Below are 23,354 nucleotides of genomic sequence, written 5' to 3' on the forward strand. Positions count from 1 at the left end.
TTGAGCTACAGCCACATGTGTTACTTTAACACAAACCTTTTTTGCTTTCTGAGAAAAGTCTACACCCACAACTTTTGTAACTCTGAACATTTTTTTTCTAATAAAAATATGCATGTGCAGATAACAACATTACTGCCCACACCAAAATAACCAGGGCAACAAGCGTCTGCGCCACAAATGCCGGTAAGATGCGAGCTTGTCATATTTCTGCAAATTACTTTCTGTGGTAACCATCCCCTGGTATGCTTTTCTGGTACGCTTCGTTCGCCTGCACCCTTGAGAAGGCATATAAGCTGGTTTCTGTGGTTTTGTCAATAAAATGAGATTTTTGCTGAAGAAAGAAAGACTTTAGTACTCGCAGGAAATCTGAAGAGATCCCCGGCTGTAAAGAGTTGAAAAACAGAGGAGAAAAAGCCCCACCGAAAGCGAAGTACACACGGTGGAAACATAATAAACAAGAGAGAAGCTGACTCATCGTTGTTTTATACATCGGATAAACAGGTTTTAAAGCTCAGAGCCTTTCTTAGAACCTGTCGTAAGACAAATACAACTTATAACAATAAACGCAGAAAAAAATGCAGACGAAAAGAACAAAGGAGAAATAGAGTGTGAGAGAGAGAATGGAAGAAGAGAAGGAAAGAAAAACAGAGAAGGGAGGAAGAGGAGAGAAAATGATTGATTGATCGATTGATTGATTGACTGATTTTTCATACATAAGGATAAATGTTTAAGGCACAACCTACTTACAACCTGTCTTCCAGTCAGTATAACAGAAATGTTAGAGTTGCATTAAAGAGAGAGAGAGAGAGAGAGATAGAGAGAGATAGAGAGAGAGAGAGAGAGAGAGAGAGAGAGAGAGAGAGAGAGAGAGAGAGAGAGAGAGAGAGCGCGCGTGTGAGTGAGAGAGTGTGTGAGAGAGAGAGAGAGACGGATATATATATATATATCTATCTATATATATATACGACTTGTGTCTGTCTGTCTGTCTGTCTGTGTGTGTGTTTGTATGTGTGTATTCGCCATGCACGGCCAAAGTTCTCGAAATAACCAGCTCTGCGTCAGGCAAGAGTCAGATTACAAGTGCAGTGTAGCGTATGCGGAGGAGCAGCGAAAAGCAGAGACATACATTTCTATGTCTCTGCTAATAGAAGAACGAGTAATCATATCGCGCATGATTGACCGCGTCCGAGCTGCCTATTAGAACTCCTCTTCGGCAAAAGGCTATTCCTATACAGAGGTTAAATTTCGTTCAGATCACCACCAAATCGTGATATTGTTTTCTTGTGTCAAACCTTGACTTTGCAGTGGTGTCTTTTCTTGTTTGTGTGTGTGTCGTTTGATTTTTGTCACAGTAGCGTATAGAAAAGAGTAGCTAATTGAAAACCTTTCAACCATATTGCGCAGGATGACAGCGTCCGAACTACTTCGTCAAATGGTCAAGTTATTGCTATACACAGGTTGAATTACGCTCGGAACAGCACCAAAGCGTGACATTGTTTTCTTTTGTCGAACCTTATTGATATTGCAGTAGTGTCTTTTTGTTGTTTTTGTCGTTCTTGTGTGTGTGTGTGGCCGTAGTAGCGTATGCGACAGAGTAGCTATTAGAAAACCTTGCAACGATATCGCGCATGACGAACTACCCATTAACACTCTTCTTCGGCAAAAGGTTCATATACACAGGTTGAATTGTTATTGCAGTATTGTTGTTTGTTTTGTTGTGTTGCTACAATATACTACCAGCCCCTTCTGCAGGCATTTTCAAAAAAACACTTATATAAAGCATATTAATGTTGTGCCAAACATATTTTGTGGGATGTTGGTTATGCGTTTGCTCTTTTTAAGATTTAGCGCTTTTCTTCTGTAAAGCGAAGTTCCGTTTTCGCATTCAACATTCTTTTTACATTTAGTCAAGTTTTGACTAAATGTTTTAACGTAGAGGGGGGAATCGAGACGAGGGTCGTGGTGTATGTGTGTGTGTGTGTGTGTGTGTGTGTGTGTGTGTGTGTGTGTGTGTGTGTGTGTGTCTGTCTGTCTGTGTGTGTGTGTAGAGCGATTCAGACTAAACTACTGGACCGATCTTTATGAAATTTGACATGAGAGTTCCTGGGTATGATATCCTCAGACGTTTTTTTCATTTTTTTGATAAATGTCTTTGATGACGTCATATCCGGCTTTTGGTGAAAGTTGAGGCGGCACTGTCACGCTCTCATTTTTCAACCAAATTGGTTGAAATTTTGGTCAAGTAATCGCCGACAAAGCCCGGACTTCGGTATTGCATTTCAGCTTGGTGGCTTACAAATTAATTAATGACTTTGGTCATTAAAAATCTGAAAATTGTAACAACAAAAAAATGTTTTATAAAACGATCCAAATTTACGTTCATTTTATTCTCCATCATTTTCTGATTCCAAAAACATATAAATATGTTATATTTGGATTAAAAACAAGCTCTGAAAATCAAAAATATAAAAATTATGATCAAAATCAAATTTCCGAAATCGTTTTAAAAACTATTTCATCTTATTCCTTGTCGGTTCCTGATTCCAAAAACATATAGATATGATATGTTTGGATTAAAAACACGCTCAGAAAGTTAAAACGAAGAGAGGTACAGTAAAGCGTGCTATGAAGCACAGCGCAATCGCTACCGCGCCAAACAGGCTCGTCACTTTCACTGCCTTTTGCACTAGCGGCGGACCACGGTCCACGTTCAGTTTCATTCTGTGAGTTCCACAGCTTGACTAAATGTAGTAATTTCGCCTTACGCGACTTGTTTTTTATTGCTGACACATGCGGCGCAATGTTTATCGCTCTCGCTGTCTAAACTGTATTTGTTTATGTTCCTTATTCTATTGAACCATCTGTTTATCATTATGATATATTCACGAAATGGTATTTCCTTAGAAACTTTTACGATGTAGGCTTCGAGGTAGTGTTATCAATGAGTTGGTGGGTGGGTGAGTCAGGGAATGGATGGGTTGGGATGGGGGTAGTTGTGAGGTAGGGGTAGGGGTTGGGGCGGAGGAGTTGGGTGGATGGAGAGGAGACGGTCACAAGTTGAAAATTGTGGACAACAACTTACTACAGTGATTTCCCACCTCTATTTACTCAGAGAACACGTGCATTTTTTGAAGTCTGTTCCAAAAACATCCATCATTCAGCTTCTCAGACGACAGCGACAGAGGGGTATTCACAAACAACAAAGCAATTGTTTTTAAAACACCCCGGACTTAAATTGCAGCCCGCGGAGGCAGGGAGTGGAAACGAGGCACCGTGCATAGGCCCAAGGCCTCAACCATGTAACAAACAAGTCGCGTAAGGCGAAAATACAATATTTAGTCAAGTAGCTGAGGCTCACAGAATGAAACTGAACGCAACGCAACGCAGCAAGACCGTATACTCGTAGCATCGTCACTCCACCGCCCGTGGCAAAGGCAGTGCCCGTGGAATTGACAAGAAGAGCGGGATATTCGTTGCGCTGAGAAGGATAGCACGCTTTTCTGTACCTCTCTTCGTTTTAACTTTCTGAGCGTGTTTTTAATCCAAACATATCATATCTATATGTTTTGGGAATCAGGAACCGACAAGGAATAAGATGAAAGTGTTTTTAAAACGATTTCGAAAAAAAAATTTTGATAATAATTTTTATATATTTAATTTTCAGAGCTTGTTTTTAATCCGAATATAACATATTTATATGTTTTTGGAATCAGCAAATGATGGAGAATAAGATAAACGTAAATGAGGGCGTGACAGTGCCGCCTCAACTTTCACGAAAAGCCGGATATGACGTCATCAAAGACATTTATCAAAAAAATGAAAAAAACGTTCGGGGATTTCATACCCAGGAACTCTCATGTCAAATTTCATAAAGATCGGTCCAGTAGTTTAGTCTGAATCGCTCTACACACACACACACACACACACACGCACAGACAGACAGACAGACAGACACACATACACCATACCCTCGTTTCGATTCCCCCTCGATGTTAAAATATTTAGTCAAAACTTGACTAAATATAAAAAGCTACTCTGATCTAGCCACTGCACGAGAAATAATGTTGTGGTGTCGATGTCACTGAAAATAATCTTGTGGTATCGATATCCTTGAAACAAATCTTGTAATATCACTGAAAATAACGTTGTGGTATCACTGAAAAGAATGTTGTAGTATCTCGGAAAACATGTTGTGGTATCACTGAAAAATGTTGTAGTGAAATTGAAAACAACATTGTAGTAACACTTATGTTGTAGTGACACTGAAATAATGTTGTAGTGACACTGAAATAATGTAGTGACACTGAAATAATGTAGTATCACTGAAATAATGTTGTAGTGACACTGAAATAATGTTGTAGTGACACTGAAAATAATCTTGTAGTATCACTGAAATAATGTTGTAGTGCCACTGAAATAATGTTGTAGTGACTGAAATAATGTTGTAGTGACACTGAAATAATGTTGTAGTGCCACTGAAATAATGTTGTAGTGACTGAAATAATGTTGTAGTGACTGAAATAATGTTGTAGTGACACTGAAATAATGTTGTAGTGACACTGACATAATGTTGTAGTGCCACTGAAATAATGTTGTAATGACTGAAATAATGTTGTAGTGACAATGAAATAATGTTGTAGTGACACTGAAATAATGTTGTAGTGACACTGGAAATAATGTTGTAGTGACACTGAAATAATGTTGTAGTGACACTGAAATAATGTTGTAGTGACACTGGAAATAATGTAGTGACACTGAAATAATGTTGTAGTAACACTGAAATAAGTTGTAGTGACTGAAATAATGTTGTAGTGACACTGAAAATAATGTTGTAGTATCATTGAATAAGAAGTGTACGCAAAGCTTGCATAAACTGCGTGGTGAGAAATGCGATCCTGTCATGTTCGTTTACGCACTTAAATGATGAGCTGCGTGTGCATGCGTCAGAGTAATCCAGTGCTTCTCAAGTTTTCAGGCATTGAGTCTCTTGGCGGCAATTTGTAAATAATTAATTCGGGTTTGAAAATAAGCTTACAAGACAGACATGTAGCTTTTAAACTCTGGCTGCAGAAAGTAACACTTGGCGCAACTTCAATTTTACGGTTGTTTTACGCCAAGAGATAACAGCCTGAAACCTTTATGCTAATAACCCCCCGACACGTTCGGAGGTGCACTGCCACAGTTCGAGATAAGTTTTGAGCTAATAAGTGCAAGAGATTTTACAAACAGTAATTTGTATAGGCAAGAAGGCGTTTCCTGCTCGTTCGGCTAATTTCTGTCGCACTGTCTGTCTGACATGTGTTTGCCTGTCTGTCTTCCTGCCTGCCTGCCATCCGTCTGTCTGTCTGTCTGTCCGTCTGTCCGTCTGTCCGTCTGTCCGTCTGTCTGTCTGTCTGTCCATCCGTCTGTCTGTTTGTCTGTCTGTCTGTCTGTCTTAGTTTCTATGTCTGCGACGCCTCGAACCGCAGTGTTTGTTTCGCTCCATATTCTGTTTCTCGTTTCTTTTTGCAGTTTTTGTAAATCTGTCTCACCGATATTGTTGTTCTTCTTGCTCTTTTCTTTTGGCCTATTCAAATGAAGAACTTTCGCTTTCGTCCCAAGAAACACAGACAAAAAGCAAAGAAGGATGAAGCAAACATAACACGCTTCGAAGATAATATTGCTGGAGAATGAATTGCGTTCACACAAACGCACAGTGCTATTATTTTAGAGACTAAGAAAGAAGGAACAGTGGCTCCCTTCCACAGCAAGACAGACAAAAAGAGAAAAAAAGAGGATATACAAGCCTAAAAGTCTACTTGCTGGGTGTTACACGTTCACACACACACACACACACACACACACACACACACACACACACACACACACACACACACACACACACACACACACACACACACACACACGCATTCACGGCACGCACGCACGCACACACACACACACACACACACATACACACATACACACACACATACACACACACATACACACACACACGCACTCATGCACGCAAGCACGCACAAACACACACACACACACACACACACACACACACACACACACACACACACACACACACACACACAGAGTCAATGCAATGTCATTTCAAGGAGTCTGAGAAAAAAGAAACAGCTTATTGAAGTTGCTGGTTTACCTGTGTGAGACAGATGTTTCCTATTAGACTAATTTCTACTGACGTGCATCGCACTCATAATCTGGAAGCACTGAGTTACATAAGGACGTTCAGGAAACTTCAGATGTTATCTCTTATGTTTTTTGTGTGGCAGGTTTAAAGACTTTTAAAGCAGCAGGCGATTATGAGTCATCTTTTATGTGGGCTTCACACAGTCACGCCATTACAATGAACGGTCTCGAAAATCTCACTCAGTGTGCACAAAATCTCAAACAATCTCATTATGAACGAGATCTCAAACAGTCACACTTGTATTTATTATTTATTTTTTATTTGTGTATTCTTTTTGTTGTTGTATTTTCCCCCACATGTATAACCTTTACAGGACAGGACGCAGTCACAGGGCGGGGACGTAGCTCAGTTGGTAGCGCGCTGGCTTTGTAGCCAGTTGGTCGCTATCAGCGTGGGTTCGATCCCCACGTTCGGCGAGAGATTTATTTCTCGGAGTCAACTTTGTGCAGACTCTCTTCGGTGTCCGAACACCCCCGTGTGCACACATGCGCACGAAAAAGATTCCACGTTCACAGCGAAAGTCTCAGGGCTTGGAAAACACGAAGACACGCATGCATCATCTCTCGTCTCAGATTATCATGATCGTATTTTCGATACTTTGACGAGACAAACCCAATGCTGGTGTGTCGAAGAAGACAGCCACAGCGGGCTTGTTCGAATCAAAGTATCACACCATATCTTCAGCGTATTACCAATACCTGTCCCAATATAGACCAGTTGATCTAAGAGGACGTTAAACCCTAATAGTCACGCAGTCACACTATTAACACAATCTGGACCTCTGTCTCTGTAAACGAGGTCACAATCTTGTACTCTGAACGATGTCTCGCTAACCTCATGTGATCAGGATCTCGCAAAACCTCCCATGTGAATGAGTGCTCGAATAAACTCACTGTCCACAAGATCTCCGACAATTTCACTGCCAACGAGATTATACCGTTTACATTAACAGCAAATGAGATCTAGACCAATCTTTAGTGAATGGTTTATTGTAACAACCGCACTTCATAAAGTGAATGCATAGTAAAAGAAGTTCAATTTGATGGTGTGATTTAAATTGATGCGATTGGTGTACTTCCCCTTATGTTATACCCACGTATGCATGTAACTATTACCTGTGAATTCCTTTGAGTTATATAATCTTTCTTAATTTTATCGGCGCATTATAACTTGTATTGTGTGATCATACAACTAAAACAGAATGCTTTTCTTCCCTTTTTATTTTCATTTTATTTCATTTGTCATGTACACCCAATGTTTTTTGTTAGATAAAATCATTTGCCATGCCTTGCATATGGCCAAAACCACGAACAATGTCATTCTGAATTAGATATTTCTTACTCATCAAAGTCTCAACATCATTGTGAACAAGATTTCGAATTAGATGACGGTTACCAACGAATCTCGCAAGATCTTACTGTGAATGGGATCTCAAATATTCACCATGGTAAGGGGAACTTGAACGGAATTCCTGCGCCGAACGAGATCTCGAACACATGGGAACATGTGGTATCAGGGCTCAACATAGCAGTCCGTCGCTCCCTCAGAGGGGTAATATCTTTTCTTAATGGTCAGGCCGCAGCGACATGAAAAGCAAGCTGTGTGTGCGTGTGGGCTGAGGGGAGGGTGGGGGTGTGGGGGGTGGGGTGGGTGGGTTAAGAACCCAGTAGTGTCTCTCGGCGAGTTTTCGAACAGATGTTTCGATCAATCTCACTGTGAGCCACAATGCAAATAATCTCAAGGTGAACGACTCAACTCAACTCAACTCAAATTTTATTGGCTTCAATTTTCATAGAAGAATTTGTCTTGCGCTTGGGAGAAAGTAAGAGTATAACATATAAAAACAGCATTCATATCACATTTCATGTATCACACACAGTAATCACTAGTATAAGCCTACAATTATCACATGTGTACCTGTATCATACATGCAAATAAATAGTATCACATTTCCACGTATCACACACAATATATACATTACATAACATACAGCAAGCTTCTATCTCCCGCGCCTCCCCCCCCTCCCACACATACATATCCTCGCACGTGCGTCGACTCCATACAAATGACATCATCAGTCCATTAACTAAAATGCACAATGACTAGTAGTGGGTACATGATACTTAATACGTGCTCAACTAGACCTGCTAACTAAAATAATAACAGAAACAAAAACAAGGACTGGGCACAACATTTACACGTGTGTGATCTACTTACATCAAGTGCCTGTGATCTATAAATAACAATGATTGCGTTTAAAGTAAAACATGAATAATGCCGATGTTTTCTAACAATGAATACATAACAACTAAGATAAGAATGTATGTGCTTTCATAATATGATTATTTTATAAAACACAGTGGGGAAATTTGGAAAATAATATTTATACGAAACTGCGCACATCGAGTCGAGCTCTGTAGCGTGTGTGTTCGGAGGCAGGAGACACACATGGCTGTGGATATTAATTGTTCGGTGGATTAAAAAGGATACCCCAACTTCGGCAGGGCAGAAGGAGGTACAAGACGGTGTGCTGTATTGCTGTGTGTGAGTGTGCTGTGCAGACCTTCAGTGTTATGTGCATGTTCTATTCTAGTCTGTCCGTAGGATTCCTCTGAGGGCCCACTGTGTACAAGGGGAGGTCACCCCCGCCCTACAAACAAACACATGTGGAGACCCACAGAAACACCACAGCATCGCAATGAAAGAGGGCAAAAACACCAACAACAGCAAGGTAAGACAGGTCTAGGACATTATTTCTAGGACTGACTAAGCAATGGAACAACATCATGATCTTCATTATAACCACACAATGAGATCTCAAACAGCCTCACTACAAACGGCATCTTAAAAAAGTATCACTATGAACGAGATCTCAAAGAGTATCAATATGACCATGGAACTTTGCAAAACTTACTGTGGACGAGATCACCATTGAAACGGGATATTTGTTCGACTTCTGCATAAAATATATCTCTAACAAGTCGGACACAGCGTGTAGCGGTCGAGGTCAGCGTTCAAAGGTCAGAAACGAAGCATGGACATCGACCTCCTCAGAGCCGGGTGGCGGTATCTTGTCTTGACGGTCTGACCGCGGCTACATGAAAAGGAGGCGCGCGCCACATGCGTCAAAGGTGAACGTCGGAGTTGGGATCCAGTAATGACTCCTTAATGACATTGACGTAGACCCTCGCCATCCTTTCTACTTACTTCTGAATTTGCCGTCAAATCTCGTTACTCAAATCGACCTCAAATGTCTGCCATGCCGCAGCATCCAGAAAGCCGGCGAGAAAGAGCATGCAACTGAGGTCAAGCACATAAAGTGAGGGGGGGATAAATGTATGAGAATTTGTAAAACAAGACCGAGTAAATCCTGATATTCGTGGAAATGCTCTAGAAATATTCTTGTTTGTCAGTGACTGGATACTGATTTGATGTAATTGGTTTGTTGTTGGAGGGAGTACGTGAATGTACGTAGCAGAGACTGGTGTAAAGTTCTTAACTTATCATAAAGTGAACATTTGAACTCTAAGGTACGTAACTGCTCATGCGTAACTAGGTCAAATGCGAAACGCACAATTTTAAAAAGATAAAGAAAAGACTTGATTCTTCTCTCTCTCCCACTTATAATTTATGTTCTCTTTGTCTATACAGCATCATCATGACACAGACATGTGGGTTTCGTTTTACACGCACATTTATGTTTCTTTTCAGAAAATATGTACGATATCTCATAACAGCTACACCTACACGTAGACGTTTCAAAAACCTTTATTGTTTCTGCCTTCTACTGAGTGAACAGCTAAATTGTGAATACTATAAGCAGAGCTGGACTTAGTGTGTGAGAGGGAGGGCCGCTTTCCTAAATGAGGCAGGGGCCCGGTACAGAGGCTTGCCAGACGGAGGTTGGGGGGAGGGGTATCGGGGGCCTTGTCCCTCCACCAGATGTTTAAATTTAGCATTCAGTTTGAAAGGTGTATTTTGGGTACTCTCTCCCTGCAAAATAAAATTACATTTGCCGGTTAGATCCAGCCAAGCTAAGGACGTAGCGATGAAATACACACACCCACAGCGCGCAAAGAAAACGCCGAGTACGCCAGTCAAAATAAGAACAAGAAAAATAGCGTCTTGTCACGGCTCCTCCAACATACACAAATGAAGACTAAGAGGTACAGTTAGTGAACACTCTCAAAACAAACTGCTCCGCGCAATATTTAAACAGGTGAAAGAAAAGCCGAAGGAATTGTTTGACAGCGCAGATGAAGCAAATGTATTTGTGCAATTTTCAAACTGGTTAACAAAAAGCCGAAACGTAGACTTTGAAAACACGGATTAAACAACCACATCCGCACAACTGTTCAAACAAGTGAGAGAGAAAATCGCAAAGTATTCTTTGAAAGAACGGACACATCAATTTTCTCCATGCGATTTTAAAAACAGGTGAAAGTAAAGCCAAATCTTTATGTTTTGAGAGTAAAAATTAAACACACACGTACATTCACGCCATTTCCCAACAAGTGTAAAATGACATTCAGTAGCCTATAGTTTGAAAGCACTTGTGCAATTTTTGTCCAAGTCAAAGAAAGCGAAAAATACAGTTTGATAGCACTTGCGTTACAGACACATCAATGCAATTTTGAAACATGCCAAGATGAAAGCTAAAAACAAGCGTTCAAAGGAGGGACAAAATACACACTTTCATACACAAAAAAAGTCGGAAGTGCAGATTGATTACAGAGTAGCAACCACGTCCACAACATCCTTGATAAAAGGAAACGAAGTCATCACTATAATCAGCCCCCCTATCTCGACAAAACGTCGATTGTCATACTAAACTAAACTTAACTAAACTAAACACTAAACATATTCATCAATCAGTGAAATACACACATGAAATGAAAATATCATCAATAATGAGAGTGACCATAACCCAACCGATGTTATTTTACACTGTCGAACCTCAAACTGTCCTTTATTTTCGAGTTGAAAGGGATGGAGATAGGGAGGGGCAGGGGGGATTAGGGGGGGTCTAGTATAGTGTGATTACCCAATGAATCAAGGTCAAATAGTGTGTAGGGAGAGAACAACTTCCTCCCACTCCTGCGAAGCGCCTCTTTTATGATCTATCAGTCAAGGTGGTTACACGCTGAGTGGGGCGCATACTTTCCCCACTCCGCCTCCTCCTATTCTACCGGTTACCCTTTTACACCTATTATCTTATCGTGTCTGGGATGCACCAGGAATTGCAGGAGTCTCATGCAGCCAGCATACGATGCCATAGTCAATTGCGCTGATAAGCGATGGCGCATCGCCTTGATAGTTGTCTGCTGAATGCCACACTATTATGCTGATGGTTGTGTGTTTTCGGTTTCTTTCAGTGATAAAACTTATGTACAAACAAGTGTGTCTCAATCACAACATTGCAGTGGTAAAGAGGATCGGATGTTTGGAGAACTGACACGGTCTACAGACCGTCGCGTTGTGTAAACCTGCAATTATTCGTTGTACGAAGATCTTCATCAAAATACTTCATTGTCAAAAAGAAAATGTATTTCTATTTGTGCGAATCAATTAAAAGGCTTTTGTCCGCACTGGAAATGTTTGACAATCACAGCCAGGATAACATCCGGGTCTTCTGTTTTCTGGCACAAAGCAAAGTCAGTTACATTTATATTTAATTATGTCGTTATTAAGGAGTGATGATCATCGCTTGAGATGTCGCTAAATGCTGATTAGAGACGTGTGAATAAAACTAAAAAGTAAAAAAAACCTGAAAAAAACACCCACACTTACCAACCGTTTCTGACAGTATGATTGATGTGTATAAGCGATGAAGTAATTGGACGCAGATCGTCTGACTTGAAAGAAAATACGAGTATCCAATTGTATCGTATGAGAAACCGACAGCACTATTGTATCCCTCTTCCCGATATTGTACAGTACAATATAGTAAGTCGTGATGTCCATTTAATCGCTGTAATATAAAATGGTTGATATGCTGAATGTGTGGTTAATCGAAAGGGCATGGTGGTTTTTGCGGGAAATGATTGTGATGAAGCGTCAATGGATACAGCTGAGATCAGACGGATATCAAGGTAAATAGCTCCTCTTCGTGTGGCTCCATCTATTGAACAGACACACGGACAAACACAAAACTGACACACTGTCAAAAACTCTACAGACAGACAAAGACACACAAACACACTCATAAAAATATACACACACACACACACACACTCACACACACACACACACACACACACACACACACACACACACACACACACACACACACACACACACACACACACACACACACACACACACACACACACACACACACACACACAATGACACTATATGGGTCGTTTTCAACAAATGTCGCCAAATGGGTCCAACTTTTTTCGAAAAATGAAGATTTAGGTCTGGAATCTGCATTCATTTATTAGTTAAAAACTGAAGTAAGCCACCTTAATGACGAGTATTAAGAACAATATCTTCAAAATGCGAGAGCTACTGTTAACGCGTTTCACAAAAAATGTCGAATGCGTGGAAGTTACATGATGTCTGCAATTAGCGTATATTCTGCGTATTACTTGACACTGTCTTCATTTATGTGGCTGCATGCTGCCCCTGAATGTAGTTGAATGTAAAATGTCAAATGAGCATATCTTTTCTTTAAAATTTTACCCAATCTTTTCCCTGCCTAGCTCGTTAGGGAGATATTGCGCGCCCTTGAACTTGTCTCTCTAGGAACATGGGACGCATTCTTACGATACAAAAAAATAAAATCGCTTTCTCCGGGATGAACGGAGAAGAAACATTCTGAAAAGACAATTGAAAGCCCGCAGATAAACTATTGAGACAGGCAAATAATTGTCTACTGAAGCAATAACAACGTCACGAAGCTATTCTGAGTTTCGTGGTGAGCGGGAACGCTCATTCACTGATCCTGTCATAACAATAGTCAGATTCAGAAAACAAAACCAATAAGACTTACAGTCAATGAACTATTTTATTCAGCTGCTAGTTGCGATTGATGTTTTCGCAGCAATGTTAGGTGCTGACCAGAGAAATCAGCTTAAAATCTCGACGAAAACGAGCACTTGCGACAGAGCAAAGTATGTTCTCTTTCATAATAGAGGATAAGCTTATATTTAACCGTCGCGCAGACGGGGTCGGCCCGCTATTGCGCGGGTCCGCTATTGCGCGAGTCTGCTATTGCGGGGGTTAGGGTTAGGGTTAGGGTTAGACCCGCGCAATAGCGGCCCCGCGCAATAGCGGACCCGCGCAATAGCGGCCCAGCCCCGCGCAGACAATAAAATAGATCTAAAACTGATCAGATTTTTTTAAAAAGTACCCACTGTGTAACCCAATTCAGTCTGGAAAATCCAAAGATGTGTCACTGAAATATGCAGTTTAAGACATGACCTATACACAAGTACGTGTTCAGTGCGCACAGTGGAAACTGGCCCCAGAATCGTAACAGCAAGGACCGTAACAGCAAGGACATTTTGGGTGTTTTTTGTGTCGCAATTTCCAAAGCGACGTCGTTTTGAAATAAACTTGTGTATTGGCGAACGACAAGAAGAAGAAGAAATAAACTTGTGTGGTTCTTGATCTGGATCAAAATCTCTACAAACTGTGAGATTTTCAGAGTTTGAATCGAACTCTTTCAATTTGAAAGTACCGTAACAGCAAGGACAAAATTGTGAGGGACATCTCACCTTAGTTGAAAGGCAGCAATATTTTGATGTTTTTCATGTCGTCTGCAACTGTATATCTGAATTTAATCAATTGATGAAAGATATGTCTTTCTTTAGATCTAATTAGATCTGAGTTTGGCGATCCACATTTTTTAGTGTTATCAATTTTCTTCAGTCGTAACAGCAAGGACATTAATTTTTTGATGGGACAAAAGTTTTTTTTTCGTATTATGCACCCCTTAGACCAAGTTTTAATGAAAATTTTAACTTTAGCAAAAAGAAACCAATAAAGACTATAATGTGACCAAATTTCATGATTATCCGATACTGAAAAACAGAGAAAAAAAATCTGAAAGACTGGTTGGCGAACGTGAGACACTCGTTTTTCGGCACCCTTGCGTCAGATAACTCACGCTCTACAAACCATATTAACATAAAATTGTATTTTTGATACAGGAAGTTAATGACCCTTGGACAACGAACAAAATGATACAAAATGTTGTCTAGTTTGTTTTAAGACGCGACGACTGTGCAGAGCCAAAGTCCGGGGACAGCTTTCGCGACATTTTTTGAAATAATAATAATAATAATAAGAACATTTATATAGCGCTAAATCAAAAACTTTCGTTAAAAAGGCTTGCTCTAAGCGCTTGACATCTAAACTAAAACGTCATTCACACTCTTTACAATGATGTACAAGAACTTCATGTCACACTCTTTCATTCAGTATACAGTGAAACCCGGCTATATTGAAGTGGCACGGGACCCGGGAAGACCTTCAATATAGCCGGAACTTCAATATAGGCAATTATCGGTTATATTGAATTTCCCTCCTTGTTCCTTCAGAAATTCAATATAACCAAACTTTTTGTCACTATACGTTCTTATTTCCGTGTCCACACATTGCGTTTGATGTGAGATATATTCCCATTATTCTTTCACCTGTTGGCTGTTGTTCTTCGAGCCTCCTTGCTTTTTTCTGCACACACACACGGACACACGGACACACTCACACACACGCACGCCCCCCCCCCCCCCCTCCCTTACACACATTCCATATTCCTCAGCTACTTCCTTTCTTTTTTTGCAGCCAGTTTCCAGCTTCTGAATAAGCTCGATTTTTCTTTTAATTGTCAGACTCACCTTTTTTACATTTAGTCAAGTTTTGCCTAAATGTTTTAACATAGAGGGGGAATCGAGACGAGGGTCGTGGTGTGTGTGTGTGTGTGTGTGTGTGTGTGTGTGTGTGTGTAGAGCGATTCAGAGTGAACTACTGGACCGATCTTTATGAAATTTGACATGAGAGTTCCTGGGTATGATATACCCGGACGTTTTTTTCATTTTTTCGATAAATGTCTTTGATGACGTCATATCCGGCTTTTTGTAAAAGTTGAGGCGGCACTGTCACGCCCTCATTTTTCGACCAAATTGGTTCAAAGTTTGGTCAAGTAATCTTAGGGTTCACCCAGTTAAGACACTTCGGTATTGCATTTCAGCTTGGAGGTTTAAAAATTAATTAATGACTTTGGTCATTACAAATCTGAAAATTGTAATTAAAATTATTTTTTTACAAGAAGAGCAAACGCTCGATCGAGTCACTTTCGCAGTTCTGAATATTATATGAGGCATCAGATGGACAGGAAGAAATTGCTATTCACAACACAATGAGTCACGTTCACATAAAATTTGAGCCCGGTCACTTTTATAGTTTCCGAGAAAAGCCCAACGTTAAGTTGTGTGTTGCCGAACAGAAAAGGCTAGTTATCTCCCTTGTTTTTCTGATAACGTTCGTAAAAGGCTACAGATGTAAATACTTTGATGTAAAGAATAATCCTACAAAGTTTCAATCACATCCGATGAACTTTGTCAAAGATATAAAATGTCTAATTTTTCCTTTGACGCTGACCTGTGACCTTGAAAAAGGTCAAAGGTCAACGAAACCATCGTTAAAGTGTAGAGGTCATTGGAAGTCACGACTAAACAAAATATGAGCCCGATCGCTTTGATAGTTTCCGAGAAAAGTCCAACGTTAAGGTGGTGTCTACGGACGGCCGGCCGGCCGGACAGACTAACACTGACCGATTACATAGAGTCACTTTTTCTCAAGTGACTCAAAAATCAAATAAAAAGGTCGCACTCTGCGCATAGCGACAAAAATCGCAATTTTACCAAGAAAACCTCACACTCTTTATGTGGAGAAAGACCCTGACTGTTGCAGTATGTTATGCATTTGAAAACATCTGAAATTGTGTACTTGAATTCTACAGTTTCATCAGTTCTGTGTGTTTAAAAAGTTACCTTGATCATTCTGACATGCTCTTGCTCAAATCACATCCCAGACAATATTGTAGACTCCATTGATAGACGCTGTGGTGCATGGGAGAACTGCATTCTGAGGAAACGAAAAAATATACACTGAGGAAGAACAGTCACAACAACATTTGCAGCAGCAACAGGCTATATAATTTTATTCAAAGAACACTTAAATAAGGTAAAATGAAAATCAGTGTTGTGTCAGTAAATTTGATTTGGGGGAGATGGAAGGATTGGGGTGGGGGTTTAGAGGCGGGGATAGAAGGATAGCTGGGAACCGGGGAAGGTGGGGTGGCTAACACAGTTTGATCATGTAATGACTGGTACAATGTTTAATATATCTAAAAAGGCAGCAACTCTGTAATGCATTATGTGAACCAACTTCTCCATAAACTAAATAAAGATCAGTAAAAGTTACCTCTTTCATTCTGGAATCTTTTTGGTCCCATCACAGCTCAGACGCAGACTCAATGGACAGATACTGTAATGATGAAAATAACACCAGCAATTTAAGGGAGAACAAGAATTATGCAGAGAGGAAAAACAGTAATGAGTAAGAACAACAGCAGCAGCAGCAGACTCAATACTCTTACTCTACATAACACTCTCACTGAATGACTGATTCAGTAACTAAATCCCAGTGAAGTGATCAAAATTACTTATGTAAAAACAGAGAAATAGAGAGAGAGAGAGAGAGAGAGAGAGAGAGAGAGAGAGAGAGAGAGAGAGAGAGAGAGAGAGAGAGAGAGAGAGAGAGAGAGAGAGACAGACAGACACAGACAGACAGACAGGCAGAGACAATGCGAATGTGTGTGTGTGTGTGTGTGTGTGTGTGTACATGGGAAATGCAGTGCCATTGAAAACAAACACTTGCTTCATTTAAATATCAACAGTTATACAACATAAGAGGCACTAGAAAAGTTGTACATGAAAATAAATGTTGCTCTTGCTGATGGAAAAAGAGCAGGGGGAGAGGGTCGATGTTGCTTGCACTTGCAGATAATTATGCACTAACATCCAGCTGTTTTTCTGGGTGTACTGTAACCCTGTAATGTTTAAGCAGAAATGTTTGTGGATCACGTTATGCTTCTGCTTTTAGATCAGTTTGCAATATTACCTGGATCATTGCGGCATCCTCTTGATCACATCACATTTGAGACTTTGACCTATATAGACTCCATGGGCAGACGCTGAAGTTATTACAAGGGCATTCTGAAAAATGACAATACAAATGCAGAGATGTAGAACTTTACATTACACTTACAGAAGCAACAACCAGAGAGCTGATTTATACAGGTAGAGAGAGAGAGAAAGAGAAGAAGAAGTAAAAGAAAAAAGAGAGCATAGAAAGAGAGAGGGGGTGGGGGATGGGGCAAAGGGAGTGTGTAATGTGACGTGAGGAAGGGGAAGAGCAATGGAAAATGAAACTCTCAGTACTTTTAATTTATATTAACAGTTATGGAACTATTTGAGCACTCCCCATAACCACAAACAAGGTACAGACGGCAACATATGTTGCACGGAAGGGTGGGGGTAGTTGGACTGGAGAGTGTTGTTATGGGTTTAGGGTGGAGCTGGGGCGGAGTGTGTATGTAACTTGATAATAATAAGCATGATCAGTTAGTGCTAACAACTATCTTGATCTTCACAGATATAAATTGCACAATGATTTCACCACCATGTACCTTTATTTTTGCCCTTGAGTTAGGTGGAAGACAATGTTGAGTGGTGAACGCAAGTTGTATTGATCACTGGGTCATCCTGCGGTCCGGGCCATTGATCTGCACATTGCACCAGCACAAACAAACACAATGTTATGATCTCAATCAGCCTGCATGGTCAATCATGAATCTAAGAACACAAACACTGTCCAGATCTAATTGAAAACGAGATCATCATTACTTGGGAAATTCAATGAAAATCTAGCAGTCAACGAAGCAGATAGATCTGTCCTTGCGATTGTTGTTGCAAGCAGATAAATGTGTGAACTTCCTTATCTCAACGTTATCATTCAACATATTGATATTTTGCCTGATGGATGTTGTGCCGATGAGATAAACAAACAATCAAAATCAAAGTCATAAACTTTTGAAGAAAAAAATTAAACAAATTGAGCAGAAAGAATCTAGCTTACTGCTGTGCTGATTTCGACAAAATCAATGCGTTTACATGCCGAAGTCATTCCTGCTTTTATTCATATCATACCAGATGATCCTAATGCACAACAATACGAAAACGAGCTCAGCGAAATGAGTAACACTGCCTCACCTGCACTAACACAGCTGCAGAAGCGAAGGTCGTCTACGACTGGAAATTTCGAAGTCGAACAGCGGCGTTTTTTCACTCTCAGCGGTTGTCTTGCTCGGAAAAGTGAAAAGCTTAACTTGAAATCGAACGGAAGTCACCATTCTACCTTTTCGTTCAAGCGTTGTTTTTATAAAATCTCAGAAAATGTAATTTTGACTTGGGTGATTTCGTCCGCCATTGAGATTCAGTTTTTCAATAATTTGTCTTCCTCCTTGGCAGAAGAGTCAAAGGTTCGGCCCGATCTTCAAGGTTCCCAAGACATGACTTGCAAACCCCGAACCTAGTTCGCCGAACCTCCCAAACCTAGTTCGAAAACTCAGGTTCGTCTGGTTAAGAACCAAGACAAGTTCGCCGAACCAGTCTTGAGGTTCGCCGAACCCCACGAACCTAGTTCGCGAACCAAAGGTTCGTCTGGTTAAGAACAGCCCTTAGGTATGACCCGGCCGGGTTCGAACCCACCACCTCCCGATCACGGGGCGGACGTCTTACCACTAGGCCAACCGTGCCAGTCTTACTGAACCTATTTTCTTTCATTCTGAGCACATTTTGAGAGTTAAAATGACACATCTATATATTCTTGAATTCAGGAGAAGATGAGGAATACAATGCAATCATGTCTTCTTTTTTTTTATCTGTTTCTGAATTGTTTTTAATCTGCTTCTGAAAATTCGATTTTAATGACAACTTTAATGAGCAAACTAATACACTAACTATTAAGCTTCCAAGCTGTAATGCATTCCCATAGTCCGGACTTCGTCGAAGGTTGCTTGACCAAAATGTCAATCAATTTGGTTGAAAAATGAGGGTGTGACAGTGCAGCCTCAACTTTCACAAAAAGCCGGATATGACGTCATCAGACATTTATCCAAAAAAAGAAAACAAATGTGTGGGGATATCATACTCAGGAACTCTCATGTAAAGTTTCATGAAGATCGGTTCAGTAGATTTCTCTGAATCGCTCTACACATACACACAGACACACACACACGCACATACACCACACCCTCGTCTCGATTCCCCCGTCTATGTTAAAACATTTAGTCAAAACTTGACTAAATGTAAAAAGAAACCCGTGTCTGGAGCTCTCTGCGCAGCGTTGGATTTTTGTTGAATCAATTTCTCACATGCCGCCAGTGGCAATCTGCGAAATTACTTCTTAAAGAATCCCACTCAGCACAGGAAGCAGTTCGGATCGATGTTGATTTTTAGAATAATGTGTCCAGGTGGACGGATAGTCTGATTACACGTAAAAGCCTGAGCTTATCTGAGAGAGCGAGCTGAACTGTTTGCACGGGAAGAACTGTGCCTTTGAGATATATGCATACTGGATTCAACTAGGGGGTATACTAACGTTAATGACCACGTATGGCGCGCTCAGAATCTTACAATACCGAATATGAAAATAAATATATGTAAAGCGCCAAAAACAGTGGTTGAACGATCCCAAAAATTTAGGAAATACAAACCAAATTGAAGCCAGCAGGCAAGTTATTAACTAATGTAATGCGTACAAAACTATTTTATTTCATGCATGGACCGATTCTAAACATCCGAGTTTCTTTGGACAGGCAACCCACATTCAACTACAGAGCAAGTCTCTACCTTTGTAACGGAGCGCACATTCTTACATTTAGTCAAGTTTTGACTAAATGTTTTAACATAGAGGGGGAATTGAGACGAGGGTCGTGGTGTATGTGTGTGTGTGTGTGTGTGTGTGTGTGTGTGTGTGTGTGTGTGTGTGTGTGTGTGTGTGTGTGTGTGTGTGTGTGTGTATGTGTTTTTATGTATTTTTGCGAGTGCCTGCCTGCCTGTGTGTGCGTGCGTGCGGGTATAATTGTGCGTTTGTTTGCGTGCGTGCGCGTGCGTGCGTGCGTGCGTGTGTGTGTTTGTGTGAGTGTGTGCGTGCGTGCGTGCGTGCGTGCGTGTGTGTGTGTGTGTGTGTGTGTTCGACGGTGTGTATGTGTGTGTGTGTTCGTGCGTGTGTGTGTGTGTTTTTATGTATTTTTGCGAGTGCCTGCCTGCCTGTGTGTGAGTGCGTGCGGGTATAATTGTGCGTTTGTTTGCGTGCGCGTGCGTGCGTGCGTGCGTGCGTGCGTGTGTGTGTGTGTGTGTGTGTGTGTGAGTGTGTGTGTTTGTGTGTGTGTGTGTGTGCGTTCGACGGTGTGTATGTGTGTGTGTGTGTTCGACGGTGTGTATGTGTGTGTGTGTGTGTGTGTGTGTGTGTGTGTGTGTGTGTGTGTGTGTGTGTGTGTGTGTGTGTGTGTGTGTGCATCCCCCACACACTATTATTTATGAGCTGAGTATTTGTGCCTCGATATTTTATTGATGTTCTTACGTTTTATGTTTATTATGATTCACCACACCCGAGTTTCGCGTAATTGAGATAATACAGTGTTCTATGTCTATGTCTATGTCTAACACACATGCACACACGCGCGTATGCTAAACAAATCCAATCTTGACTTTCAAATTTATATAAACATACATCCTGTTCACAATTAACGAGGACAAACATAATTTACAAATACCCAAGTACAACAATTTATCTTTTATAAAAGTTCGGACACACATTTTCCCAATTAATATGAAAGTCACTGAACTTATCTTCTTTTTACTACACCTTATATCTTGATTCAAAAAATATTCAGTTCTGCCTTCTCAAATTTACCAGTAACCCAAACTTTCGCTCTAACCAACCTATTTTGTTCAAAACAGTTTTACCGATACACAATCTTTAAAATAAACAAGTCGCGTAAGGCGAAAATACAATATTTAGTCAAGTAGCTGTCGAACTCACAGAATGAAACTGAACGCAATGCCATTTTACTCGTAGCATCGTCAGTCCACCGCTCATGGCAAAGGCAGTGAAATTGACAAGAAGAGCGGGGTAGTAGTTGCGCTAAGAAGGATAGCACGCTTTTCTGTACCTCTCTTTGTTTTAATTTTCTGAGCGTGTTTTTAATCCAAACATATCATATCTATATGTTTTTGGAATCAGGAACCGACAAGGAATAAGATGAAAGTGTTTTTAAATTGATTTGGACAATTTAATTTTGATAATAATTTTTATATATTTAATTTTCAGAGCTTGTTTTTAATCCGAATATAACATATTTATATGTTTTTGGAATCAGCAAATGATGGAAAATAAGATAAACGTAAATTTGGAGCGTTTTATAAATTTTTTTTTATTTTTTACAATTTTTCGATTTTTAATGACCAAAGTCATTAATTAATTTTTAAGCCACCAAGCTGAAATGCAATACCGAACCCCGGGCTTCGTCGAAGATTACTTGACCAAAATTTCAACCAATTTGGTTGAAAAATGAGGGCGTGACAGTGCCGCCTCAACTTTCACGAAAAGCCGGATATGACGTCATCAAAGACATTTATCAAAAAAATGAAAAAAACGTTCGGGGATTTCATACCCAGGAACTCTCATGTCAAATTTCATAAAGATCGGTCCAGTAGTTTAGTCTGAATCGCTCTACACACACACACACAGACAGACAGACACACACACACACACACACACACACACACATACACCACGACCCTCGTCTCGATTCCCCCCTCTACGTTAAAATATTTAGTCAAAACTTGACTAAATATAAAAAAAGAAGAGGTTTAACATAACCGACTTCGCTACCACATAAACAAAAAATGTATTATTCTCCCCAACATTCTGGTCAACAAAATCATTATTATAGACAGTCATCACAGCTTTGAACCGACCCTTTCGTTCAACCAGGCAGAAGCAACAACTATAGTAAAAGCTACAGCGCGATCAACGTTCGCCCATTTACGAACTCGCGATGAGATTTGTTTCCTCTGGTCACCAAGCCTACCGTTTACAAACGCATGCGCACTAATTGGGATTCCCCCAATTTCCTCTACCTTGACCTCAGAACTCTCGAAGCCACTACTTCGGCTTTCAATTTAGCTCTTGCATACCGAGTAGCTGGCAACTTTGCTTCCGAAGTTTCCACTTTCAAAGTTAATTTGCAGGGTCTCTCACTTGACATCATTACACGACGATATTGCTTCTTAAGGGTCCTTACCCATCCAAAAGAAACCTCCAACGCATACTACAATTGCAGGACATTACTGTTTTTAAGGCAGCTCATTGGGAAATGAGCTCAGACAAAATATCGAAGACGTGAAATGCGTCAATCGAGCAACTGTCGTAACTTGGCTACAATGAGACGGTCGCCTACCTTGCACCACAGACACGAACTGTGACATATTCTTGTTTAATTTAGGTGAAATGCTTGAAACAGAATGGCTCAAAACCGACAGTTCCATCCGAGTTACTGACCGAAACAAGAAATTCCTCCGATAGGAAAAACACCCCCTATAAAGGGAAATAACCTTCTCAGTTGGTGGCAGTGAGAATGGTTATTTCCCTTTGACCAACGGGGGTGTGCCTCTATAAGTCGTTGTATAATTTTAATCCACCAATAACTCCCTAACCGTGTGTTTGACTGGTCCCAATTTTTGTAAGGACCGTCTCAGGAATGTATAGAACCTGTTCACCAAGTTTGGTGACGATCGGTCCGTTCATTCTTGAGATCTATATGCGAACACCAACACACACCCAAATAATATGTCAGTCTTAATCTTAATCCACTAATAACTCCCTAACCGTGTGTTTGACTGGTCCCAAGTTTTGTAAGGACCGTCTCAGGAATGTATAGAACCTGTTCACCAAGTTTGGTGACGATCGGTCCGTTCATTCTTGAGATCTATATGCGAACACAAACAAACACACAAACAAACACATCGAGTGAAACCTATACACACCCCTATACCGGGGGTGTAAAACC

At 40.5% G+C, this 23,354-nt stretch overlaps 1 protein-coding gene across 4 annotated transcripts in view; it reads right to left on the minus strand.

The window, feature by feature from the left end:
- The window catches only part of LOC138981642 (secretin receptor-like), a 120,685-nt gene that overhangs the window by 56,550 nt on the left and 40,781 nt on the right, over positions 1–23,354 (minus strand). The window contains exons 1-5 of one of the 4 annotated variants that reach the window (XR_011460682.1): positions 18,490–18,956; positions 17,907–18,002; positions 17,339–17,433; positions 16,640–16,702; positions 15,498–16,300 (exon numbers count right to left, since the gene is read on the minus strand). The exons of 1 other annotated variant lie outside the window; for it this stretch is intronic. The gene's annotated coding sequence lies outside the window, so the exon portion shown is untranslated. Of the gene's footprint in view, positions 1–15,497; positions 16,301–16,639; positions 16,703–17,338; positions 17,434–17,906; positions 18,463–18,489; positions 18,957–23,354 lie in introns of those variants that run through there. 2 more of the 4 variants (XR_011460681.1, XR_011460683.1) reach the window with 2 other exon arrangements.

This window comes from Littorina saxatilis, linkage group LG12 (genome assembly GCF_037325665.1).
Source record: "Littorina saxatilis isolate snail1 linkage group LG12, US_GU_Lsax_2.0, whole genome shotgun sequence".
In the NCBI taxonomy this organism is placed as follows: Eukaryota; Metazoa; Mollusca; class Gastropoda; order Littorinimorpha; family Littorinidae; genus Littorina; species Littorina saxatilis.